The 27,881-nt window shown below is 44.0% G+C and overlaps 1 protein-coding gene and 1 pseudogene across 2 annotated transcripts in view; both read right to left on the bottom strand.

Moving 5' to 3' along the window:
• Positions 1 to 319: 319 nt before the first annotated feature.
• LOC112398280 (frizzled-3-like) overlaps positions 320 to 27,881 on the bottom strand; it is a 52,847-nt pseudogene continuing 25,285 nt past the window's right edge.
• MTHFS (methenyltetrahydrofolate synthetase) overlaps positions 25,786 to 27,881 on the bottom strand; it is a 269,324-nt gene continuing 267,228 nt past the window's right edge. The window contains exon 9 of one of the 2 annotated variants that reach the window (XR_003002979.1): positions 25,786 to 26,377. The gene's annotated coding sequence lies outside the window, so the exon portion shown is untranslated. Of the gene's footprint in view, positions 26,378 to 26,491; positions 26,647 to 27,881 lie in introns of those variants that run through there. The other variant, XR_003002981.1, reaches the window with a different exon arrangement.

The raw sequence follows: 27,881 nt of genomic DNA on the forward strand, positions 1-27,881 counted from the left end.
AAAGTTTGCATACAGATGGACTGGACCTGGATTGAATTTTGCCTAAGTATTCTGAAAAAATGAATTAAGGAAACAATATAAGTAATCTTTTTTTTTTTTTTTTTTCAGTAAATGGGCCTCTCACTGTTGTGGCCTCTCCCGTTATGGAGCACAGGCTCCGGACGCGCAGGCTCAGCGGCCATGGCTCACGGGCCCAGCCGTTCCGCGGCATGTGGGATCCTCCCGGACCGGGGCACGAACCCGTGTGCCCTGCATCGGCAGGCGGACTCTCAACCACTGCGCCACCAGGGAAGCCCCAATCTTTTTTTTTTTTTCTATTGTCACTTTCAATTTTATTCATCGCTAAAAGGATGATAGTTGGAGTCCCAGGGATGCCCCCACGGCACTGGAGTGAAACAGCAATGCTTTCTTCTCAATAGCTTCACTATCCCACTTTGACACAGCTGCCAAGAACCACGTGATGGTAAGAATTACCCACCAAACACTACCAGCCATAGTAAAATAAATAGAGTAACACTAAAAGCATGGTACAGGCTTTATTATGAGATCCTGGTGTCACTGTGGAAGCCTTATACTGTGCAGGGCTAGATGCATTGCGGGCTACTCGGTCCTCAAGGAAAAACACAATCAAGAAAATTAATGATACCATCATGTAGCAGACTGCATAAAATATAATAGGCCTTTCAGGATAATGGAATCTTGTGACATCAATCCAAAAAGTTAAAAAAGTAAATAATGTGGCAGAGAGGCAAATGAGTGAAATCAATCCTATGAAATACGGAGCAAATGAAAGTTCTTCTCTCCTAAAGTACATATTTGGACAAGGAGGTGAACAATCACACATGTGTGAAAAAGAATAGCCAAGATCAGGGTCAATTTTCAACTCTCGGGGACACCAAACACCATGGTCCCTCTGCACTGCCACTGGGCCTCCTTCAGCAGGATCTCCAGCTAAATTCACATCCACAAGTCGAGGATACGGTTCATCACAGTCTGGGAACCTACTGCATTCCACATCTTCAGGCCAAGGGACACCAAACATCTCCACGAGCTTCAAACACTCTCTGTAAGCCCTCTGACAGAGCCTAGGGCAGGGAAGTGTGACATGTCCGTATTCCATACAAATAGAAGCATCGAGCGCACAAATGACCGGAAATCTGGAGAACAACCCAAGTTCACCCTAGGGTGGAATGGCTTCATCGCTAAAGCCGCTGTCTGTCGGTCATAACGTTCAGAAGATCAGGCATGAAGGTGGCATTATAAGGCAAATCTTGGCACATCCCGAAGGTAATAGGTTCACAGGAAAACAAACTGTGTCCACTTATATGCCCCACCCACAAAGTCAAGGGCCACAGAATGAAGACGATCCAACTCCTAGCCTTGCTTCCTCGACTGAATGAGATTCAGATGGTCAGCCCTCCTCACTCTGTATTTTAGACCTTTATACGCTTGCAGGCCTCAGCTTGAAAGTACTTCTATCTTACTGTTAAGTTCTTCAAACAGATCCTCTTTGCACCATCAGAGGTTTGTTAGCTTGGTCTCACAAAAGGCATTTGTTTTTGAAGGTTTCACAATATGGGAAAATGACATCATCTTGTCTCTTCTTTTCATTTTACTACATAGGGCACCACTTGGCCCACATGTCAAGTTGATTACCCACATTCGCAAACAACAGATTCCATCTCAGGAGAAGAGCTGTTTCTTCCTTTGACTGAAATATCTCACGCCTCGGGGCCAGGCTCCTGGGGGCCTGCAGCACGGGCCGGGAGGGTGGCTGCGGGTCCATCACGTACATGGAGAGAACGAGGACCGCCGGCGAGCACACACGGACCAATATAGCTAATCTTGTAGAAGAAAATGTTTATTCTCCCTCAGAGGACAAATCAATCGCAATATGCCATTGTAAGTCATTTTAATCCTACGTTAATTTAGAGTCCTCCCCCCAGATACTAGCAAAAGTCAATACTTGGTTAATATTGGATGTACCTTTTTAAAAAGCATACACCACTTTCTTCCTCTAGAATTCAGGCTTGGCCATAGCTGCCCTTGGCTTTCTCCAGGGTGAGCCTGAATCGTGGAGATTTTGCTGTACCTGGAATTGGTTTATGTCTTCACTACTCCTTGTAACGGAAAGAAGAGGGAGAAGGTACATAGAAGTGATAGTGTCTTATGTGAAAAATATACCCGTATCCAAAATCAGGAAAACTTTGGAGTTCCTGGCTGGAACCAGCCACCGCACTTCAACCCACACAAACACTGTTGCTTTGCTGTCTCAAAATTGACTTCAACTTGTAGCAGTTTTTGAAATTCCCTGAAGATTCATTACATCCTGGACATAAAATTATTGTTAGGAATCAGTCGTGCGAGTGTGACTAATTACAATACAGTTTCCTTTCCTTTGTCAAGGAAAGCACTTAATAAATGATTCCTGATAAGTTACTGAGTAGATATCCTGCTAATAGAAGAACATGTGCTAATAGAAGAACATGTGTATTTTTATGCTGGTTATGCAGTCATGTTCTCCGTTTTAATGATTCTTGTATACTTTCAGAAGTCCCAGCGAGGGAGCCTTTCCTAGCTCATTTTCTCTGGGACCGATGCTGTTTGATCTGGGTGTCTCAGCCAGTCTAAACAGCATTTTGTTGTTTTATCATAAAAGTTCAGTTTTCTCATTAGCAATGTATGTGTGACCTATATACTTCTTTCTGATCCAATCTTTTTTCTACCCTTCGGTTTACTCATTTATTTAGTTAGGCAACTGATATTTATTAAGCAACTTGAATGTGCCAGGGCAGTGGCTCATGGCTGAAATATCGTCCCCAGAAGGGACAATGTCTTGTACGTACTACATGCTTAATAAAAATTTGTTGAGTGGATGTGTGAACAAATGAATTCATGAAAGTCTTAGACCTGATGTCTTGGAACTTCTATTCTAATGAATGTGCAGATAGCAATCGCTTGCAAATACATAAAATAATTTCAAACAACAATAGGCGTAGTGAAGAAAGATTTTCAACTTAGGAGCAGAGGTACTGCTTGAGTTAGGGTAGCCAGGGAAGGCTCCCCCGAGGATATGGTGCATGGAGGACTGAAGATGAACATTTCTGACAGAGGGAACATGCAGTGCAAAGGAAAGCCAGGGTAGCTTGAACTCAGTGAACTGGACAAGAGAATTTGGTATGAGGAGAAATTGGTGATGTAGGCAGAGGCTAGGTTATGTAGGGACTTATCAGCCACAATAAGGATGTTCGGTTTTATTTTCAATATAATGGGAAGCTTCTGGAAGACTGCAAGCAGGGAGATGACATAATCCATCATCTGATTTATACTTTTAGGAGCTCGCTCTGGCTACAATGTGGAGAATGGACCACAGGGAAGCAAGGCTGGAAACAAGGACATTGGTCAGGAGGTAGTTGCAGTGATTCTAGGGGGAGATGCTGGTGGCTGGGCCAGCGGGAGGCAGTGGATTTAGAAAGGACTGAGCTTGTGTTTGTAGGTGCAGCCAACCAGACTTGCTGACGAGGGGTGAGAGAATGACACAAGTTGATCAGGGATGACTTTTGGATTTTTGGCTTGAGGAACAGGGTAAGTGTCGGTACTGTTTAATTTATTGGAGAAGACTTCAGAAAGAACAGCTTGGGGATAGGGAATGGTATCTAAGGCTCTATTTGGGGCATGTTCCATGTGAGGTTTTTGTCATCTGTTCTCTATAGGATGCAATTTGACATGCGAGATTCAGTGGTTTGACTCCTGCCTACCTCTCCCATCACTTTCTATACTGAAGTGTTCTATGCACTAGATACCCCACACAGCCTGCCTGCCATCTCAAACGCCTCTTCTCCGCCTGGACAATGCACCTTGAAAACTCTACTCAGTATCGTGTTCTCTAGGAAGTCTTCTGTATCAGTCAGTTTAGACCATGATATGCTGCACTAACAAGCAACCCCCAAACCTCAGTTGCCTATAACAACAAAGGTTCGCTTATGTCCTGTGCTGCACGTCCATCATGAATCAGTGCGGCTAGATTTCAGTTCTTCTTCATTACAGGACCCAGGCTGAATGAGCAGCCCCATATCTGGGATATACCTGTCTCCTGACAGAGGGGAAGAGAAAGATAGCAGGAGTACGTAATGGCTCTTAGGGTTTCTGCTCCAAAGTGACACGCCATCCCTGCATTTACATTTCATTGCCAGGTCAAGTCACAAGGCCCAGCCTGATTTTAATGGGGTGGAAGAATCGACTTCTTGCTCGAGGAAAACCTAAGGAGGGAGGAGTCTAGTAGCAAAGGGCAGCGGTTATTCTAAAAATAGTAATAATAATGAACACAGTGCTAATTAGCATACGAGCATGATAGATATGCAAATTCTCAGGTCCCACCCCAGATCTACTGCAAGAGAAAACCTCAGAGGTAGGGGGAAGGATGGAGGTCTAGTATTCTGTGATTGGACCAGTCCTCCAGGTGATTCGAATTCATGCTCAAGTGTGAGAACCACTGACCTCACCCACCTTCTCCGGTGGGTGAGGTCTATCACCCACCAGAGAAGACTAACTTCTTCTACCAGCTAGGTCAAGAGCTATTCCCTAGGGTAGTCACACTTCTATCACTGTTGTTGCTGCTGTATTTGGAAGTTCAAGCCTTTTCAATACCACTACTGACATAGGGTAGGCATGCAATAAATATCTGTAGAACTGTAGAACAAAACTCTCATGTGACCCACAGGAGCAATGTAGCATTTGCCATCCTAGCCCAGCTCTGGAGGTCCAGTCCATAATGCTCTTGAGACCTGTGTTTTATACAAGATCAAGGAGTAGCTCAACTCCTGGAAGTCACCGTCTATGCACATCACTTACCTTAGTTCATTTGCAGAACTTGTCATTATGCAGACATAATTATTTATTTTTCATACTAGAATGGAATCTCCATAAACGCTGCATTTTCAGCGCCCACAACAGTGCCAAGCCCAGAGGCCTTCAATGACTATTTGTGAAAGGAATGAATGGAGTATTTCTTCATATTTGTATTAAGAGTGAAAAAATCACACGTGCTGCTGCTTTTAAAAGAAAGGGCGCTTACTTTAGAAAGCATGCTATTAATGTGGGGTTGGAATGCTCAGTGAACTTACAAATTCCTGAGGCTAAACTTCTGTAAATTAGCTGGAACGTTCTCTATTTGTAATAAAAACTAACGTAAGACAAACTTGAAAAAAATGATACACGTAGTAACTATAATGGTCCTTTACGTACAGACAGCATGACAAAATCTACACAGCACTTTCACATTGTTGCTTACATAGTTTTCTCTGTATTTCAAGGCTAAGATTTTAGTTTCAGGAAGGTGTCTTGGGTTACGGTCTCCGGGAGTCAGACGATGGGACAGAGATTTGTTTGCAGGGTTTACGGGGAAGTGCCCATAGGATCAGCAGCCTGGAGGAGGGAGGAGGGAGGAGGATGTGGACCACAGGGCAGCTGCGGGCAAGAGCTGGGCCCAGCACAAGCGGATCTCTGGCGGTGCTGTCCCACCTTGAAGCAAGGGACGGGGCCTTTCTGCCTCTGCAGGGAATAACGTTCAGAGGTGTTGCCTCTGGGGCATGATGTGGCTTTGGGAGAGAAGGCTTTCTTCAGCTGAAAGCAATTCCCAGAGAGCAGATCACCGGAGAGCCTCAGCCACCAACACTCTTGTGGCCGGGGGACTGTGCGTTTCCGGGCTGGAGCGAGGCTCTGGGCAGCACAGCATCCAGCACAGGAGACTGTGTCAGCTTCACCTGTGAATTTGTCAGAAACGCACGTCAAGCCTACTCTGGATCTTAACAGGCCCGCCCAGGTGATGCCGGTGCACACGCAAACTTGAAGACCACTAGGCTCGAGCGTCCGAAGAGGGCTTTGGTCCCTTCACAGGACCCGAGGATCCACTTGCTTCTTATTCTGTATGATGCCACTTGAAAATTGATGACTTCCCTGTCAAGGAACCCAAAAGAATTCCCTTGGACCACACTTGGAGTCAGTTTGTAATGGAAATTAAAATGTAGAAAAAAGGAAATGAATTGATTTTCCTGTGTTCACCAGTTTTCAAAGACAGAGAGGAAGCAAGGAAATCAAAAGAAGAGATGAATGTGTCTATGTGTAGGACATGGATTTCCTGAGGTGTAGATAAGCCAAGAATAAATCAGCTGGGGAAGAAATCCTGTAGTGGGGATGACCTTCTGCCTCTAGGTGGCACTGTTAACACAAGACAGCTCTGTGGTCCAGTGTCGCAGTGGAGCGGGAAAGCGTCCTTTGTACGTAAAGTGTTTTTGCTAGTTATTTATGACTCAGGGAGTATTCAAGTTAAATTTAGAGAAATTTGTTATATTTAGCACATACGTTCTGCACACAATTATTTCATTAAGCACCCAAGCTTTACTATACTAAAGTTTCCTCTTTTTTCCTTTCTAAATTCTAAGAAAAATTAATCTTCATAATTATCATTGTACATTATTGAGATAATATTTTAAAATAATAATAATAACTCCTCGCATTTGTGCATCACTTGGAAGTTTTAACAGCCACATTAAGTGAAGAAAGCCGAGCACAGAAATTGTGTCTAGTATGTCACTATTTGTTTAAAAACTAAGGTGCTAAAAAGAATATATCATTGTATTGTTAACTATATGCATAAGACATCTTTAGAAGGGTAACTAATAACAGTGATTACCCTTTGCAGAGGGATGGGGTTCGGAGGACGGGAAATAGAGTGGGAGGAAGAGTTTTCACTATCTACCCTTCTGTACTTTTTGAAGTTCTAACCATGTGAATGTATTACTATTCAAAAAAAATTTTTTAAGAAAAATTTTGGGTGTTTTCCTGCATCCTGAGGAACGATGAGAAATGAGTATTGCCGTTCTCATTTTACAAAGAGTCATGCACGTAGGAGAGATGGTACTTTAACTGCAGGCGTCTCATTTCTGTGACAGTGCTCTTTCTACAAACCATTTTGCTTCAAATTTTACCTAAATCTGAAACTGCAGGGTGCAGTGCTATATCTTGGAAGCTGCTTGCACTGGCTTTACTCAGAAGTAAACCCAGTCTCACTGAGTCAACTGTTGCATCGTTTACACTATTTTCATGGAACTAAAAGTCTGCTTCTTCAAAGAAAATCAAAGTAATATCTGTTTCATAAGCAAAGGACAATTTCCTTGAAATTAACTTTTGCTATCTGTGGAAGATTGCAGTAAACCATGAAATTTACTAGATTATGAAATACAGAGCTGCTTTTTTCTGATTTGAAGAGTTTTTGTAACTGGCCTCAAAGAAATATAGTCTAAAAGTCTAGGTTTCTCCTAGGGTATAAAGGATGGGTATACCCTAGGATGGGTATAAAAAGACAACCCTGCATAGACTTGCACTCCAGGGCATGGCTCTGTCAGCCTTTCTAGCAGGGGTGCTTATGGCATAGAGTCTGTCTTATCTTCCAGAAACTGGGTCTCTTCAGAATTGTTATCTATGTGCATGCATGGTAAGTGTGGCAGGTACAGAGGGGAGGAGGGAGGAAAAAGGGAGGCAAGGAGGGAGCTTAGCTGACTATTTGACAGTGACCTTATTTAGGTCACTCTTTTCATCAGTGGAATTCAACTTGGTACCGGCCCAACCTTGAGAAAGTCACTGAAATTGTTTCCACATCTGTAAAATGGGAATCATTCCTACTTAGGGTCACTGGAACAATTAAAATGGTAAGGTAACTGGCATAGTGCCTAGAGAAAAGCATGTTTAAAATAGATACTGTTGGGAATTCCCTGGCGGTCCAGTGGTTAAGACTCAGTGCTTCCAATGCGGGAGGACGCTGGTTCGATCCCTGGTCGGGGATCAAGGATCCCACAAGCTGCGTGACACGGCCAAAAAAAAAAAAAAGGTATTGTTTCAGGTGTGGAGTGACAGGGCTGGGGTTAGCTGCCTCTCCATCCCCCCATCTTTGAGATGGGGTCAATACCCCTCACTTTGCAGGACTGCCGTTAGAGCCAACAAGATAGAATAGCCCGATCATGCAGCTCCCTGCTCAAAGACCAGAGATGGCAATCTAAACCCAGGAAGTGGGAACCCCTGTCCGGGTAGAGATGTGCGAAAGTCCCATAGCAGACCTGGGACCCGAGAGAGGCACTGGGGCCAGAGGCCTGGAGGTGGCGTCCTCTGAGAGGAGAGGAGGGTGGGTGCTGTGGAAGGGATCCGGTTTTCTAGCACACACCCTGGAGCCTGAAGACAGAGCCCTGCAGAGCGTCCATGTACGAGCACTGGGGAGGACATGACGAGCCACAGTAATGTTGTGTTGGTAATTCTTGAAGCTGGTTGATGGGTCCATGGGGGTTTGTCATACTACTGCTTCCACTTTTGCGTTGTTTGAAGTTTTCCATAATAAAAAAGTTAAAAAAAAAAAGACCACGTTTCAAACTATACACACATTATACTGTATTGCATATATGGTGTATTTCCAAATTGAAAGGATAAAAAAAAGACATGATGAGGAGGACCAGGGGAGGTCGGAGGTTCAAGGTTCTGGGGAGGGGAAGATTTGAAGGGTCAAAATAAGAGATAATGATGATCGAGCGCTTGTTACATGGGAAACACCCAGCGTACATTACCTCATGTAGCCCTCAAAACCACCACCCAGTACGGCAGGTGCTCCTTGGGGCCCCATTTCACAGATGATGAAACTGAGGCCTGGAGAGGGAATGTGAGTGACCCAAGGTGGCACAGCTGGTGAGTGGCTGAGCTGGGATTGGAAGTCAGGCCTGTGCTCTGGCCACCCACTACTCCACCCTTACCCCCAGCTGAAGGGGGCGGTGCTGGCACCAGCACCAGGAGGCCCGGAGGGGATGCAATTGAATTGGGCACAGCAGACCCCAGGGAAGCCATGATCAAGTGTCATTTAAAGAGACTGGAGGTGGAGCAGGTGGACAGCTCATTGTGATGTGCAGGAGAGGAGGAAGCAGGAGCTGAAGAGCAATATTGTAAATATTGTATTAATAGAGTAAGTCCCCTACGTACGAACCTTCAAGTTGCAAACTTTCAAAGATGTGAACGTGGGCTTCCCTGGTGGCGCAGTGGTTGAGAGTCCGCCTGCCGATGCAGGGGACACGGGTTCGTGCCCCGGTCCGGGAAGATCCCACATGCCGTGGAGCGGCTGGGCCCGTGAGCCATGGCCGTTGAGCCTGCGCGTCCGGAGCCTGTGCTCCGCAACGGGAGAGGCCGCAACGGTGAGAGGCCCGCGTACCGCAAAAAAAAAAAAAAAAAGATGTGAACGTGCGTTTGCGCGTCCAACCACCTAAGTTAGTTCACGTGTCTGGCATACATTGTCACGGGCGTGCATCCCCTACAAGTGGCTGTGCTTTTGTGTACTTTACTGTACAGCACTGTAGAGAGGACAGTAAAAAATAGAAGTGTTACTTTCTTTGGTACTAGTGCAGAACTTCTTGGAATACGCAACCTTAGAATAAAACATTTCAGGACTTCCCTGGTGGTCCAGTGGTTAAGACTTCACCTTCCAATGCAGGGGTTGTGGGTTTGATCCCTGGTCCAGGAGCTAAGATCCCACATGCCTTGTGGCCAGAAAACCAAAACATAAAACAGAAGCAATATTGTAACAAATTCAATAAAGACTTTAAAAATTATATTTCAAGCCCATAAAATAATTTCACTCTGAAGAATTTTGAATAGGAATGTACATTAGATATTAGAGATATTGGGTTGATAGGTAAAACTCAGTTACCATCTTTTTAATCCAATTACTTCACTGTGACCATGTTTGTTAAAACCAAGTTCCGTATTATGTGTGGTCTTTATGATTTCTTTGGATCCCTAGTATCTATGTTTATTTCAGCAGACATAATATACTTGTGTGAAAAGTATTACAAACCCATTACAGTACAGTACTATATAGCCAATTGTGTTAGCTGTGTACCTAGGCTAACTTTGTTGGACTTAACAAACAAATTGCACTTACAAGCGCGCTCTCAGAATGGAACTTGTTCACATGCAGGGAAATTACTGTAGAGTAAATGATGAGAAGGGGGTGGGTGATGGAGGAGGCATCGTCAAGGGAGGCTTTCTTTTTTTTTTCTGCGGCATGTGGGATCTTCCCGGACCGGGGCACGAACCCGTGTCCCCTGCATCGACAGGCAGACTCTCAACCACTGCGCCACCAGGGAAGCCCAAGGGAGGCTTTCTTTAGGAAGCAGAAGATTATGGCCTGGTTACAGGTCAAGGGACAGAAGCCCAAGCAGACAGAAAGGTTCGTGTTTTGAAGGAGAGGGACCCAGGCGCAGATGGAGGAATTCACCTGGGGAAGAGAGAGCAGAGTGAAGACGTGAACAGGTACAGAGCGCCCGCTGTGTCTGTCCTGCTCCTTATCTCATTTACTTACTGATCCCAGATTCAAGGGGTCATGGTCTGCAGATGAGGAAATTCAAGATCAGGACAGGCTGACAGACCTGCCCAAATCTGCACAGACAGAAAGCGAGCAGGCAAGAACCGGACCTGTGTCGGTCGACTCTGAGGCCCGTGTGTGCTCTTCCTTCCTTCCCCCAGGCCCTGCAGCCCATCTCCTGCTGGGACGGGGGCGGGGGGCGGGTGGGCAGAAGAGCTGGAGGGGACAGGGAGGCCAGGAAGTTTATCACTTGCTGGGAAAGACAGAGAGGTGAGGGGCAGTTAGGTTGCTTCCATGTCCTGGCTATTGTAAATAGTGTTGCAGCGAACATTAGGGTGCATGTGTCATTTTGAATTAGGGTTTTCTCAGGGTATATGCCCAGTAGTGGGTTTGCTGGGTCATATGGTAATTCTATTTTTAGTTTTTTAAGGAACCTCCGTACTTTTCTCCATAGTGGCTGTATCAATTTACATTCCCATCAACAGTGCAAGAGGGTTCCCTTTTCTCCACACCCTCTTCAGCATTTACTGTTTGTAGATTTCTTGATGATGGCCATTCTGACTGGTGTGAGGTGATACCTCATTGTAGTTTTGATCTGCATTTCTCTAATGGATAAAGAAGATGTGGTACATATATACAGTGGAATATTACTCAACCATAAAAAGGAACAAAACTGGGTCATTTGTAGAGACGTGGATGAACCTAGAGATTGTCAAACAGAGTGAAGTAAGTCAGAAAGAGAAAAACAAATATCATATATTAAAGAATGTATACGGAATCTAGAAAAATGGTACAGATGAACCTGTTTGCAGGGCAAGAACAGAGACGCAGACTTAGGGAACAGATGTATGGACATGGCGGGGAGGGGGATGAATTGAGAGATTGGGATCGACATATACACGCTACCATGTGTAAAACAGATAGCTAGTGGGAACCTGCTGTATAGCACAGGGAGCTCAGCTCGGTGCTCTGTGATGACCTAGATGGGCGGGATGGGGGCGAGGTGGGAGGGAGGTCCAAGAGGGAGGGGATAGATGTATACGTATAGCTGATTCACTTCGTTGTACAGCAGAAACTCACACAACATTGTAAAGCAACTATACCCCAATAAGAAAAAAAATAAAAAACAATATTAAAAAAAAAGCTCAATAAATGCTCATGACTATTATAAAAAAAAAAAAAAAAGACAGAGGGATGAAAAGGGACGGTCCGAAGGGGCTGGTGTGGGGAATTCTGCAGCCAGCAACTGGGGAGACCTGGCCAAGGGAGGCCTGGCCAACTGGGAAGGCGCGCAAGGCCCAGCTGGGCCTGTCAGCATCAGCAGCTGCCTAATGGGAAGGGCGCAGAGCTCAGCAAGGAGGGCCGCACACGTGAGGGCGGAGGTGAAAGGCGAGGACACGGCTTCATTTTTTTCTCTTCTCTCACTGGCCAGGATGATTAACGTGTGCACCGCATGCAGTTGTAAGTATGCGTGTGAGTGTGTTAGTACCCAAGGCGTGTGTGGGTTTCCGTGTATGGGTGTGAGAGAGCGTGTTTATGTTTGTGTGAATGTGTGGGTGTATGTGTGAGGGTCTGTGTGTGGGTGGTGCGCGCGCACGTGCTTGGCCAGTGGAGAAGAGAAGGTTCCCTGGCTGTGCGGCTGGACGGCAAACACATCCCTCTGAAATAAATCACTGTCTCCAGTGCTGGCTGCAAGCCATGTGCCAGGCTTCCTGAGGCTCGGGCTCTGGCTCCTCGCGGCCTGGTTCCCTATCTCCCCTCAGAGTGGCCCCAGACTTTTGGGCACAAGGATGTTCTGTGCAGGTCAGAAAGGCACCGTCAGGTGGGAGCCAACCTCGTGCAGGGTCTGCAAATGCCTGTGGTCACAGCTGGGGCTCTTCCGTGGGGCGTCCTGACCCAAGTGCACCCACCTCCTGTGTGTCTGAGTCTGCATGGGAAATCCGGGTGCATAGGTTATACCTGCAGTGTTTTGTTACTGAAATGCAAGTGGCAGGGATTGAATTAGAGAGAGAGAGAGAGAGAGAGAGAGAGCAAAGAGGCACATTTGTGGCACAGGAAGTGTAATTCAGCCAAACACGTTGCATGTTCCTAGACTTTCCTTGTTTGCCTATAAACTGATTCCCTCCCTCCCTCGCTCCTTCTTTCCTTCCTTCCTTCCTTCTACAGACTGTTTATTGAAGCCATATGATGTGCCAGGGACAGTGCCGGCTGCTGGGCCTAGAGGAGGGAACAGTCAGACACAGGTCCTGGCCTCATGATCTGAGTCTGTCAGGAGAGACACACACGGAGCAAGTCTTCACCCCCGTGGCACATGCGCGTAGACGGGGAAAGGTGTCCTGGGATCTTGTAATAAAAGGCTCTTAGTCCTGGAGTGCGGGGTGGTGAGCTAGGTGACAAGAGCTTTCAAAGAAGCCCTCCTTAGGAGTGAGAATCACCTTGTGCTCTCCGTGGTGCCCACCCCAGTGTGAGACCCTGTGCCTTTAAGGAGGCCTCGTCCACCGGGAAGGACCCTCCCCAGACCTGCCACGGGACTGGAACTGCAGTGAACCTGAGTCCCAGGATGGGATACACAGGGCTGACACCAGCCCAGGCCCCAGGTCTCTCCTCTGGAACTCTAGTTGGCCGTGACTTTTGACGCTCATTCAAGACCCATGGTATTTGATGATTCCAGCTGCGTTATGCCCCTTCTTCGTGTCAGCTCACTCCATCCACGGCCAACTAAGAACAGTAGGCTCTTACAACGAGCCAAGCATCACACTTGTGTACACCACCATTCTTTGAAGTGGGTACTGTTATTGCCAACCCAGCTTTACAGTTGAGGAGACAGAGGCCCCGAGGGGTCAGGTTAAAAAGTGCGGATGTGGAATTTAAACCCAGGCGTTGTGGAATCAGAGTTCACATTCTTGTTGAATCTAAGTTGGCTTCTCAGATCTCAAAGATTCCTTCACCCCTTCACTGCATGTTTGAAAGCCATCGTACCTTGAGATCCTACTATATGACGACACTGGGCTGAACTCTTTATTCATCCAATCAATCTTAATAAAGTGCCAACTATGTGCTAGACAGAGTCCTGGATGCTGAGAACACAGGGGTGAGCAAAACACACAGCTTTCCTACCCTAATTATAATTGAGTGGGGATACATACGATATACAAAGAAGCCGAAGAATAATAGAATAGAATATCAGACATCGATAAATGTCATTTGTCTCACTCAGTATTTACCCCGTCTTTAATAAGCAAGTATTGTTACGCCCATTTTATAAATGCAGGAACTGAGGCTCAGAGCGATTTGTAAATAGATCCAAAGTTACACAGCTATCAACTTTGAACTTGGACTTGATTCAAATCCAGATTTCTCCAACTTTGAAGCTGAAGTTCTTAGCCATGATACACTCAGGCCATCGTCAAAGAAGGAAATACTACTTTCATTTATCTTTGCCCCCTTCCTCTTTTCTTCCAGCATCCCTGCTAAAAAAAGAGGTTGGCGGGGAGGGAACAGAAGCTGAGGGCTGGACGGACAATACTCTGGAGCCACCTCCTGGGGTTACCTGGTCATTCTCCTGTCCCGGGGAAGGGCTATCCTCATACGTAGAGACTACCTTGTCTCATTCTGAATGAGAAAGTCATGCAGAACTAAATCAATAAGAGGTCTCTTTGACATTAGAACTTCTTTTGTTTATTTTTCTCTCCTCCTCTTGTGCTGACAAATGTGTTCATGTAAAGACAGAAAAAAAAAAAAACAGCCGAGCAATTTGTCACGGTAATATCTTCCCTCCTGGCCTTCATAATGAATTGTACTGGTTAAAGTTAATCAATCATTCCCATAACTGTTCCTGTAGATGCTTCTTTTTTTAAAGGGCCCCCAGACTGGTTGCTTGAATGTACTGTTTCCAGGGACTCTGTGTGCACGTGGGTAAACCCAAGTGTTCCTTGAGGGGGAAGAGAATCACAGTGAGTAGGAGTCTGTGTCAGGCACCTAGCTGGCTGCTGTGGATGCATTACCCCATCTTCTCCCAGCAATCCTCCCACATCCTAGGAGTTTGGAGTTTCCTCCCTTTTACAGGTGATCTTACAGGGAGGCAATCGGGGGGGTCTGTAGGCTAAGGGGACACAACTTCTAGGGAGCAGAGCTGTGATACAAACCTAAGCTTGTGTCTCCAGAGCGTCCACTTTGCCCTTCTGCATTCTAGTTAATAGGATAAACCTGGCTCCTAAAGATGCATTCCATGTCCTTACCAGATGTTCCCAAGTTTATTCTCAAGAGCATAAACATGTGTTGCTGTTCTCTGAATCCCCAAATCTTAATTTCTGCCATCTGGCTTTGTCCCTATGAAATGGGAACCTAACAACTCATCTTATCATGCGAGGCATTAAAATCACAGATTCCATAATCCCAGAGGCCCTCCCAAGCTCCCCTGAGTCTTCATATCGCAAAGCTTCACATGTTCCCCGAACAGGAGGTAGTGAGAAAATGGTAAAGACTTGAAAAAATTCAACCATATGACATATATTAATTTCTTGTGATGCTGATGCTATGGGAGAAATATTGAGTAGCTGCGCTCTGAAACCAGCAAGCGTTTAAAAGAATTGAAATTATTTGTGTTTAGCACTCTCATTACTTGTCCTCAATCTCACCGTTGCCAAAGCGGTTTGAAGAGGACTTGGATGTTGTTGTTTCCGTGTATTTACTCATGTTCAACTGGGTTAAATATTGCCCTGGTATCCATTCCTGATTCGCACAGCAAGTCAAAGCAAAGGAGCCCAAACGAACTGTCACACATCCCCACTTAATGCAGTTTTAATTCTGAGACAAATAGGATCACAGTGAATTTCAATGAACTGTCCAGATTCTTTTATTTGAGTTTGCTGGGACGATTGGTGTGTGGAATCAGAGGGCTGTGGGTTGAAGCTCGGCAATTGTTCTATTAGGCACAAATTCCGGTTGCCATAGTGCTCATTGTGACAGAGTCTGAATTGCATGTCACCTTATCTGTACTAATGAGGGACAGGAACACCACCAATAGATTTCAGCTTGAGACGGATCACAGGCTTTCTTGGAGCCCATGGTTCTTAAATCTCCATCTCTACCGCATCTAAAATTTAGCAAAAATGACATCATCTTATTTTCTCATGATACCTCCATTCCTAGGAACTCTTACCCGTTTTCATGAAATCAACTGTAGGAATATTGTAGAAGAAACTGAAATTATAGATGAGGGACTGGACTCCTTGACTTTTGAGGTTCTTTTAGGTTCCAAAATTCTGGGCTCATCTAAGATCTCAATAGCTCAGTTAGCTAGGAAGATATGGCCCAATTCTTTTTCTTTTTCCCTTCTCCCCACCCGTCCCCCCTGGTAACCATAAGTTCATTCTCTAAGTCTGCAAGTCTGTTTCTGTTTTGTAAATAAGTTCACTTGTATCATTTCTTTTTAGATTCCGCATATAAGGGATATCATATGATATTTCTCTTTCTCTGTCTGACTTACTTCACTCAATATGACAATCTCTAGATCCATCCATGTTGCTGCAAATGGCATTATTTTGTTCTTTTTTATGGCTGAGTAGTATTCCATTGTGGATCTGTACCACATCTTCTTCATCCATTCCTCTGCTGATGGACATTTAGGTTGCTTCCATGTCTTGGCTATTGTAACTCATGCTGCAATGAGCAGTGGGATGCATGGATCCTTTCGGGCCATTGTTTTCTCTGGATATATGCCCAGGAGTGGGATTGCAGGGTCAAGATACGGCCCAATTATTGGCATAAGTCCAGAATTACCTGTATTTATTAATTCAGCAATTAGATACTATTTGCTCACTCTGGGGTAGGCACTGAAGGCATAGAGATGAAAAGGCTTGGATGGTCCCTGCCCTCCAGGAGCACTCTATCTAGTGAAAGAGATGGTCGTGATGACTCCAATAGAATGTCTCATCATCACCTCAGCTGTCTGTATTGCCTGCTGGAATATAAACCTCCTTAAAGGCAAGATTACTTCCTATAAACAGATCTGTCCCCCAAACCCAGAATAGGGCTTGGCACTTAGAAGACATTCAAACAATATCAATCAGATTAATAAATTTTTGGATGAATAGCATTAAGGAGATGTGATTAAAATATGGTAGAGAGAGTAGACAACTTCCTCTCTTGTTTTGAACTGTGTCTCTATTTTTTTTAACCTTTTATTTTATATTGGAGTATAGCCGATTAACAATGTTGTTTCAGGTACCCAGCAAAGCGACTCAGCCATACATATACATGTATCCATTCTCCCCCAAACTCCCCTCCCATCCAGGCTGCCACATAACACTGAGCAGAGTTCACTGTGCTATACAGTAGGTCCTTGTTGGTTATCCCTGTTAAATACAGCAGTGTGTACATGTCAATCCCATATTCCCTGACTATCCCTTCCCCCCACCCCTCCCCCACAGTTCATATATACAATGGAATATTACTCACCCATTAAAAAGAATGAAATAATGCCATTTGCAGCAACATGGATGGATCTAGAGATTGTCATGCTGAATGAAGTGTCAGAGAAAGAGAAATATCATATGATATCGCTTACATGCAGAATCTAAAAAGAAATGATACAAATGAACTTATTTACAAAACAGAAACAGACTCACAGACTTAGTGAACTCTGTCTCTTTCAATGCAGCCGCAGTAGAACCTTAAACAGTACCATAAGATTGGTCTTTAATCCCCATTTTCCCATGAGGAGACTCAAAGAGGGGCAGGAATTTGCTGAAGGTCATACAACTAAGAAAATGACCTAAATGAAAATCTAAATATCTGATACATACCTAAGTGAAACTTGATTTCAAGCCTGTGTGCTTCTACTGGACTCTTCACCATAACTTGTCCTAACCACGTAATGAAAACCTTAAAAAAAAACTAGGTCCTTTAAATAAGTCACCCTACCTGATTCCTAAAGGAACCTGCAAGGTGGGTTTTGGTCCTCTTCCCATCCTAATCACTTTTCTTCAGCCCACCAAGGATTGGCAGTGACCTTGTGTTATTGCCCTTCCATAGATTAGAAAACCAAAGGTGAGCAGTGAGTAAATGTCAGATATGTCAGTAAATGTCAGAACATTGGTCTTTCTGTTTCCAGACCACACACACTCCACAGCACTTTCACACCATGTGGGTGTCTTCAGAATCCAATCACATGTTTACTTGTTAAATGTACTGACAGCTAGACAGTGGCTAACTTTCAGTTGCATTGCCCCACACCTATACCTGTACGGTTAGCTTTTTGTTTTGTTTTGTTTTAATCTTAACTTCTGACACACTGTTTTATTTTTTAACTTTTTATTTTGTATTAGAGTAGAGTTGATTAACAATGTTGTGTTAGTTTCAGATGTACAACAAAGTGATTCAATTATACATACACATGTATCTATTCTTTTTCAAATTCTTTTAATTTTTTAACTTTTTATTTTGTATTAGAGTTGATTAACAATGTTGTGTTAGTTTCAGATGTACAACAAAGTGATTCAATTATACATACACATGTATCTATTCTTTTTCAAATTCTTTTCCCAATTAGGTTGTTACAGAATATTGAGCAGAGTTCCCTGTGCTATGCAGTAGGTCCTTGTTGGTTATCCATTTTAAACATAACAGTGTGTATATGTCAGTCCCAAACTCCCTAACTATCCCTCCTCCCCCACTTCCCCGCTGGTAACCATAAGTTTGTTCTCTGTGAGTCTGTTTCTGTTTTGTAAATAAATTCATTTGTATCATTTCTTTTTAGCTTCTGCATATAAGTGACATCATATGATATTTCTCTTTCTCTGTCTGACTTACTTCACTCAGTATGACAATCTCTAGGTCCATCCCATGTTGTTGAAGATGGCGTTATTTCATTCTTTTTTAATGGTGGAGTAATATTCCATTGTGTGTATATATATATATATATATATATATATACCACATCTATTCTTCTGCTGATGGACATTTAGGTTGTTTCTATGTCTTGGCTATTGTAAACAGTGCTGCTATGAACACTGGGGTGCATGTATCCTTTCGGACCATGCTTTTCTCCAGGTATATGCCCAGGAGTGGGATTGCAGGATCATATGGTAGTGTACAGTTCCCTTTTTGGACCTGGCTGTAGGGCTTCACTTTTTTTTTTTTTAGTGGTGAGATGGAACACGTCAGACTTGAATCAGCTCTTAAAGTTTGGTCATTAGCACACTTTGTCCTTCAGAATGAGGAGTACAGCAGCAAAACTCAAGCACGTGAGAACAGAAAAGCATTCGTTCCTCGCTCTGAGTCTCCCCTGTCCCTCGGTGAGGTAGAGGACCAAGTTTCTGAATGACTGGGGAAAACTGTATAAGTAATGATGACCAGAAAAACACTACTTGTAATTCTATGCTTGACAGTGAAGATAATGCCTTATCTTGGCAGTTTTCATTAGGGTCTCCTGCCATCCGCCCCTCCTGATACAGGTCACCAATATTGGCAATCTAGACCCTCTGCCGGCCCCACTCTCCTAAGCGGGCAATGTCCACGGGAGAAAGGCCTGCTGTAACTAGACTATGTCATACTGTTACGGCCTGTGGGGCAGATATAATAACAGAAAACAGGAAACTTCCTTTCCTCCATTTACTCCATCGTCTAATTTACAAAATGGGTGCACATACGTCATGCCACACAAATGCCATGGTCATGTTGTAGGAGATGATTAGGGCTGGGATCTGCCCTCAACTGTGCCCAAATATTCTGTGACTTTGAGACATCACCTCCTTCTTCTGGACCTTGGTTTCTCCATTAAAAACAAACATACGAACAAGCAACAACAGTAAGACCCTCAAGATGATTTAACTTGAGAATCAGCAAGTTCTCTCTGACTTCTCATAGTCCATGATGCTGTTTTAGAATTTTCAGGGATATCTTAAGTCCATCAAGAGTTATACAGGTTCCATACATATGTGTTAGTATATGGTATTTGTTTTTCTCCTTCTGACTTACTTCGCTTTGTATGAAGTGAAGTTAAGACTCTAGGTCCATCCACCTCACTACAAATAACTCAATTTCGTTTCTTTTTATGGCTGAGTAATATTCCATTGTATATATGTGCCACATCTCCCTTATCCATTCATGTGTCGATGGACACTTAGGTTGCTTCCATGTCCTGGCTATTGTAAATAGAGCTGCAGTGAACATTGTGGTACATGACTCTTTCTGAATTATGGTTTTCTCAGGGTATACACATATGGAATCTAAAAAAAAAATGGTTCTGATGAAGCTAGGGGCAGGACAGGAATAAAGACACAGACATAGAGAATGGACTTGAGGACACGGGGAGGGGGAAGTGTAAGCTGGGACGAAGTGAGAGAGTAACATTGACATATATACTACCAAATGTAAAATGGATGGCTAGTGGGAAGCAGCCTCTTAGCACAAGGAGATCAGCTCAGTGCTTTGCGACCACCTAGAGGGGTGGGATAGGGATGATGGGAGGCAGACACAAGAGGGAGGGGATATGGGGATACATGTATACATATAGCTGATTCACCTTGTTATACAGCAGAAACTAACACAACATTGTAAAGCAATTATACTCCAATAAAGACGTTTAAAAAAAAAGAATTATACAGGGCATCACATCCATTCCTCGGGAAATGCAGGTCCCACGTGAAACTCACATTTTCTAGTCATCAGGCTTGGGAAGAGAAATATCATTATTTCACAATGTCCCCCAAAGAACAGAGCTGCCAAAATGTGTCATTGTGTGGACTCCCCGTAGTGATACCCTCATGTGGTTTCTCGCCGGTTTCCTCACAGGGTTAAGACAGAGGAGGTTCTTGTGCACACAATTGAACAGGGGAAAGGTAAACATCCAAGCTACTTGAATTCAGAAGCACCTCACTTGAATTTAATTTCCAAATCACAATATTACAGATTTAAATAGAAAGTCCAGAGGTGCCAGGGAACAGTAAAAATAGAAGCTAGAATGACAGAGGGGACCATCCTCCAGTAAGTGGTATCTGACTTATTAACAGACAGAAACGAAAATTGATTTATAAATGATCTTGGGGAGGTAAAGGCTGCTGCCTACATTTTAAAGTTAATGTGTAATTATATATGAAATTCTTAATTACACTCGTAATCCTTAATTACGCAAGCAGTATAGGAATACATTTCCCTTTTCAAAAATTAAAACACTGCAGATAGGGCTTCCCTGGTGGTGCAGTGGTTAAGAATCCGCCTGCCAATGCAGGGGACACGGGTTCGAGCCCTGGTCTAGGAAGATCCCACATGCCACGGAACAACTAAGCCCGTGCACCACAACTACCGAGGCTGCGTGCCACAACTACTGAAGCCTGCGCACCTAGAGCCCGTGCTCCGCAACAAGAGAAGCCACCGCAATGAGAAGCCGGCACCCCAACAAAGAGTAGACCCCCTGCTCGCCACGACTAGAGAAAGCCCATGCGCAGCAACGAACACCCAATGCAGCCAAAAATAAATAAATAAGTAAATAAATAAAAACACTGCAGATAAGCTGATGTCCTCACTGATCAGACCTCACCCTCTCCATCCTGAGTTCCTGTTTGATGCATATCCTGTAAGAACATTTTCTTTGATTTTACATAATTTTGATATATATTGATAGATCCATAAAATTATATCATTTCGTAGTACATTAATTGTTATTGATTTTAATAGCACATATAATTTTATTCTACAACTTGTCACTCAATGAAATGACTTGAGTTTCCACCCATATTCCTATATACATTTATGTTGTTTCAGTTTTTCACTTTAAACATGACTGCAGTGAGCATTTCTGTACCTGCCCCTTTGGGTACATATGGGTCGTGGGTGAATTGTTCTTCAGAAGAAGCTGTATCATTTTATAGTTCTACCGTTTCCTGTTTAAGTGTCAACACTTCATATTATTTCCAAACTCGCTTGATTTTGCCACTCTATGGGTGAAAAATGGTATCTTATTGTTTTAACTTGTATTTATTTATTTATTTATGAGAGAGTTGAGTATCTTTTCATTGTATATTTTCTGTTATGTACTGTATATATTATATGATCACTTTTCTATTGGGTTATTTGCATCGATTTTTAGGAATACTGATTTTTTCCAATATTTGTTACAGATGTATTCTCCCAAGTTGCAGACACCATGCCCCTTCCCCCCTTAAGATATTTGTGTGTGTTTCCTAAGAATAACGATATTCTTTTATGTAACCACAGTCCCGATATTAAATTCAAGGAATTTTACATTGAGGCTATAATTTTACCTAGTCTAACCCTTCATATTCCAATTATTTACTTGTCCCAATAATATTCTTAATAACCTCGTTTACTCTTTTCTTTTTTTTTTTTTGCGGTACTCGGGCCTCTCACTGTTGTAGCTTCTCCCGTTGCGGAGCACAGGCTCCGGACGCGCAGGCTCAGCGGCCATGGCTCACGGGCCCAGCCTCTCCGCGGCATGTGGGATCTTCCCGGACCACCAGGGAAGCCCATCCCTCATATTCTTAATCACTCTCTTAATGTCATTGTCCTCACTCTGTCCCCTCCTGTGATCTCATCCTCAGGCTGCTCTGGGCTACTTCTCCCTGACTCAGTTTCCCAGTGCTTTCTTGTGTCCTTTAGAATTCCATGTGCTTTTTTTCTTTTTAAAATTTTTACTGGAGTAGAGTTGATTTACAATGTTGTGTTAGTTTCAGGCTTATAGCAAAGTGAATCAGTTATACATAGACATATATCCAGCTGAAAATGGGACAAAGGACCACTGGATGAGCTTTGCTATTGTCTTGAGTGGGACATTAACAGATAGAAAAAGCATTTGAAAACTCCCTGTCTTTGGTGTCCTAAAAATTTCCTACCTTTTGAGTAAAAGAATCATGATAAAGTCTCACTGAAAGGGGAATGTGTCCTTTGATTTTGAGGTTTTGCAGCAGACGCATGCAGCTGGGCAGGGCCAAGGGAAGATGCTCTGCTTTTTCCAGGTCTCCTCTGACCAGGTGCTGGGCTGGAGCTGAAAGCCACAAACTCCAAGCTCACCACAGCATCTCAAGTCATGGATATCAACCCAACCTGATCAAGAAGGTGGGCACCAAAAAAAAAGAAGAAGAAGAAGGCAGGCACCACAGCTCCTGTTTCCACCCCTGGTGACCAACAGTGACCAAATAAGCCTTCTAGGGCTATGGGATCTACCCCGAGGAAGAAAGAGAGAGGAGAGCCTGTGATGGAATTCTGGACTGCTCTGAGTTCATCATCCTGAGCTGACCGCTCAGTCACAGGAGTGGGCTGAATATTCTGAAAGCATCTGGATTAAGACATCTGCCGGAGGGTGGGCTGGAATATCAGAGACAGAAATTAAGGGCAGTTTTAGAAATAAATGAAAGACTACGTATTCGTATCCAAGTCTAGGTCTGCTGAAATATTTTACCTCTCATGTAAAATTCTCTTAAACCTCCCTTTAAACCTCATCTTTAGTCTAATGAGGACCTCTGGTACCTTGATCCTCGACTGTCTCCTCAACCTTCAGCCTCCTCTTGCCCTCATTTCCCACCCCTGATGTCTAAACCCACAGGACCTGCTTCCCTGATGATGCACTTATTTCTTGCCCTTTTCTCATACCTACTGAGAAAAATACTAGCCTGTATCCACACAACTGCCTGCTTCTTCCAGTCCGATACCTTGGCTTCTGAGTGCTGTTGGAGAAAATTAAATAACCATGCAGATTAGGGTCATTACAGATGTGTGACCTCCGAGCTCAACAAGGCCTTCCACATTGCTTGGAAATACTTTCTTATTTCTCAAGTCAGCTTTCATTTACATTTTTTCTCAGTAAACTCTCCTGATACCTCCTAGCCACCCCACCACTCATCTTCCACCCACCTTCTCTTCCCCTGATATTCATGCACACATGTACACACTGCCCATCGGGAAAGTAGAAGTTGTCAGACTAGACTTCTTGGAGCTCAGTATTTTGGAAAACTGTTTTATTGTCTGGGGTTTTAGTTTTGATGGTGTCTTTTTAGTACTCATATAAATTCTTACTGTAGGTTTCTGGAAGGGAAACCTAATACAGTAAGTTCTCTACATATGAACCTTCAAGTTGCAAACTTTCAAAGATGCAAACGTGCATCTAGTTCCAGCAAGGAACCAGAACCTGTGCCATCCACGTCAGGCGTGAGTGACATCACAGCTCGCCCTCTGTCTCCTGTTGCTGACGATCCTTCAGCTCTACCATCTCCCACCTCCTCTCCCTCCTCCAGTCAGTAACTCTTCTTGCCTGTTCACTCGATGCCAGCCCCTGCATGCCAGCTGTTGTACTTTACTGCTGCACTTTTCAAGGTACTGTACTGAAAGAGTCAATGTTTTCTTTACTTTTTGTTTGTTTTTTAATGTATTATTTGTGTGAAAAGTATTATAAACCAATTACAGTACAGTACTATATAGCCAGTTGTGTTAACTGGGTACCTAAGCTAACTTTGTTGGACTTAAAAATACATTGGACTTACGAATGTGCTCTGGGAATGCAACTCGTTCGTATGTGGGGGACTTAATGTACCTGTTCCAACTTCCCTAGTTTTCCTTTAATGAAAAAACAAAAACAGGGCTTCCCTGGTGGCGCAGTGGTTGAGAGTCCGCCTGCCGATGCAGGGGACACGGGTTCGTGCCCCGGTCCGGGAAGATCCCACATGCCGCGGAGCGGCTGGGCCCGTGAGCCATGGCCGCTGAGCCTGCGCGTCCGGAGCCTGTGCTCTGCAACGAGAGAGGCCACAACAGTGAGAGGCCTGCGTACTGCAAAAAACAAACAAACAAACAAACAAAAAACCCAATCCGTCCCCTCCACCACCACAACAACAAAAACACCTTCAAAGGTAATGGAAAAAGTCAAAGTAGTACACAGGCAGAGAAATTAGTTTCCTAGAAGGAAAATCAGCTGGCTCAGACTTTTCCTTCACAATATTAAATTCCAGAAGATAATGAGAGTTTTTTGCAGAACGTTTTTGGGGAAAAGAAATCTAAATACAATAATTTTTTAATAAGAGAAGGCAAAGAATGACATCAAAGATAAACACATGACCATACATCCCATCACTCAGATACCTTTCTTGCAAAAACTACTCAAAATTTTCCTGTGGACAGACAGATAAATTAAATACATGAGTGGAGAAGTTGAAGCTTAAAAGAAAGTGGGGGGGGTGCTTCCCTGGTGGCACAGTGGTTGAGAGTCCGCCTGCCGATGCAGGGGACACGGGTTCGTGCCCCGGTCTGGGAAGATCCCACGTGCCGCGGAGCGGCTGGGCTCGTCAGCCATGGCTGCTGGGCCCGCGCGTCCGGAGCCTGTGCTCCGCAACGGGAGAGGCCACAGCAGTGAGAGGTCCGCGTGCCGCAAAAAAAAAAAAAAGAAAAAAAGAAAGTGGAAGAAAGCTTGGAATTCCATTTAATGCTAGAGTGGACCGTATCTATAGTGTTCGCAAATACATTATAGTTAGAAAATTGAAGGAAAAAGCCAAGAAGTTTCTTGTAAAGATTTAGAAGAGAAATAACAACCACCATGTGATGCTCATCTGACTCTTAAGTCTATGTAGACCTCACCACAGCTGCCCACTCCCCAGGAGCGGGCCCCGATAGACACGAACAGACCCCTCAGCTGTGTCTGTACTAGGTCATTCTGCTTCACTGGCCACAGGCAGGCATCTGACTCAAGCTAAGCCCTTAATCATCCCTACCCAGAGTCTGAATCTTGTACTGAGGGACGCAGCACCTGAGCACCTTTAAACTGAGCTATGTCAGAGTCCTCCAGAGTGAAGGCTCGTGAATCCCTCCACCTAGGACCACTGAATCTGCCCTGGTCCCTGTCCATCTCAAGGCATGGCCACATCAACAAATGTCCTCTTTAAGTTAAGCTAGCCATGGTCCATCTCTGCTATTGTTGACCAAACGAAGCTTAACTAATGCAGAAGTTGCTGCGAGCAGTGGAGATTTTCAATTATCAGGATTTTAAAAGAAGCGTGGTGAGGAGAGAAGTGAGGATGTGCTTGAGACAGGCTGGGACCTGGGACCTGGGACCCTTTGCTGCAGTGCTTGCACCTGGACGAACATCTCCTTGAGAAACAAAATACAAAGAAACTATAAGGGACTTAAAATAACTGCATGCATGCACAGTTGGGGCAAATTATGGACAACAAGATACAAAAAGATCAAAAACCCAAGTTCCATTTCTGAAGAGCGGGAACAAAAGCAGGGTACGGCACATGCGCCCTGCACGCGACACCACCTAAGGGGTGGGCAAAACACCTAAGCCACCCCTCCAGCCCGACCCCTGGACACACCCCTACCCTCACCCCATATAAGGAGCAAGCTCGCCCCCCCGCCCCAGCTAGTGAGCAAGGGAACCTGGTGTTTGTTCTCGCTCCCCTCTGCTGCAGCAGGGGTCCCAATAAAGCCTTGCCTGAATTTCTTTTCTGGCCTCTGATCAATTTCTATTAATTGAGGAGGTCAAGAACTCTGGTCGGTAACACGCTCACCTTCCTATCCTTGTCTGGGAAGGTGGCAATCTTTTCCATGAAATAGTGACATAATTAGTGAAACTGTTGCCTATTTGCTCTTGGGACTTGATTCAAGAGTAATTTCATAGGATTTTAGCATGTTTCAGTTACTTCTTTAGACTTTATGGTACAAGACGAGAGATACAAACTCCAGTCCAAGATAGCCATTCTAAAAATTGATAGAGAATAGCCTAAAGTATGTGACTCTGTGAAACAAGGCCTTTTACGGACAGCACCAGAAATCTGAGGCAGCTGAGGATCAAATAATCATATACCTTGCCAAACTGCAGCAGTCAACTTGGCCGGTTCATCTTCTTTTTAAAGCTAAAGTTAGTGTCCTGATCAGAAAATGGTAGAGTTACGGCACTTCGGAGATGTCACGTCTGGAAGAGGCCAGAGGAGTCAGGGCATCCTGGGATTTCCTGTTGCCCCGTTTGTTCCTCCAAATCACCTTCAAAAGAAAATGAGTGGAAGGGGACTTCCCTGGTGGTCCAGTGGTTAAGACTTCTCCTTCCAATGCAGGGGGTGTGGGTTCGATCCCTGGTCAGGGAGCTAAGATCCCACATGCCTCACGGCCAAAAAAACCCAAAACATAAAACAGAAGCAGTAGTATAACAAACTCAATAAAGACTTTAAAAATGGTCCACATCAAAAAAATCTTAAAAAAAAAAAAAGAAAGAAAATGAGTCGAAGAAGGGATAATCCCCAAAGACTGTGAGCCTGGAAAAGAGAGGGTCAACATCGTGTTAGATTTCCTTGCCAGATGGGACTTCAGCTCACCTCCCATAGGGGAAAAGGAATTTGGTGAATCACACGAGGTAGGGCCCTATTTGCATGTATGAGGGAAAAGGATGTGTGCATGTACGTTTGCACATGCGTGTAAGCCTGTACGCTGGGAAGTCAAGGGGAAGAATGTAGTGAACATCTATTGCTTGATTCGCTCACCTTCTCTTATTTTTCTGGAAAAGGACTTTGTTCTCCTCCATCTACATGGAGAAGAGGAAGCCGTGTTTACACAATATTGCCCTGTCTCCTGGCTACCTAACTCAAGCTCTATTGGATTCAAGCTGAATCAAAGTCCTTTCTCACAAATTTCAAATTCGAATTAAGATATTGAAATATCAGCCTGTCTGCTCTCTGTGTCTGGATGACACATTCTGGAGCCATTACCAGTGACTGAATTCCTTCATGTGATCTAGAGAAAGAAAGCTGGACTGCAGGGCAAGCGAAGTATCAAAAATGCATGCTGAGCAGAACACATAGGAAAGATCTGCCTGAATCTTTAACGCTGCTCCAGTCTGTCTGCGAAAGCTGACTGCATCCTTGACTGGGATTTAGTGTTTCCTTGATTTGCATGATTCCTCTAAATTCTTCATATAACATGCTTAGTAAGCACCCTTTGGCTTAAGGTTTCTATTTCCAGCAACCAAGAGAATTTTAATAGCCATGATCATATATAGAATTTACATTTTTTAACTTTACCTTACGTATATCACCCTTCTCTCGTTTCATCAACATCTTTAACGAACTTTTATCACAGCTCTTATGACAGTGAACAGTAATTATTTTGCACATAGACCACCCACTATACTATGAATTTATGAAGAGTCAGGATGGTGTGTTATTCATCTCTCTTTTTTTTTTTTTTTTTTTTTATGCTTAGTAAGCACCCTTTGGCTTAAGGTTTCTATTTCCAGCAACCAAGAGAATTTTAATAGCCATGATCATATATAGAATTTACATTTTTTAACTTTATCTTACGTATATCACCCTTCTCTCGTTTCATCAACATCTTTAACGAACTTTTATCACAGCTCTTATGACAGTGAACAGTAATTATTTTGCACATAGACCACCCACTATACTATGAATTTATGAAGAGTCAGGATGGTGTGTTATTCATCTCTTTTTTTTTTTTTTTTTTTTTTTTTCAGTAACCGGGCCTCTCCCTGCTT

Source organism: Neophocaena asiaeorientalis, unplaced genomic scaffold (genome assembly GCF_003031525.2).
Source record: "Neophocaena asiaeorientalis asiaeorientalis breed wild unplaced genomic scaffold, Neophocaena_asiaeorientalis_V1.1 scaffold155, whole genome shotgun sequence".
NCBI classification, from domain to species: domain Eukaryota; kingdom Metazoa; phylum Chordata; class Mammalia; order Artiodactyla; family Phocoenidae; genus Neophocaena; species Neophocaena asiaeorientalis.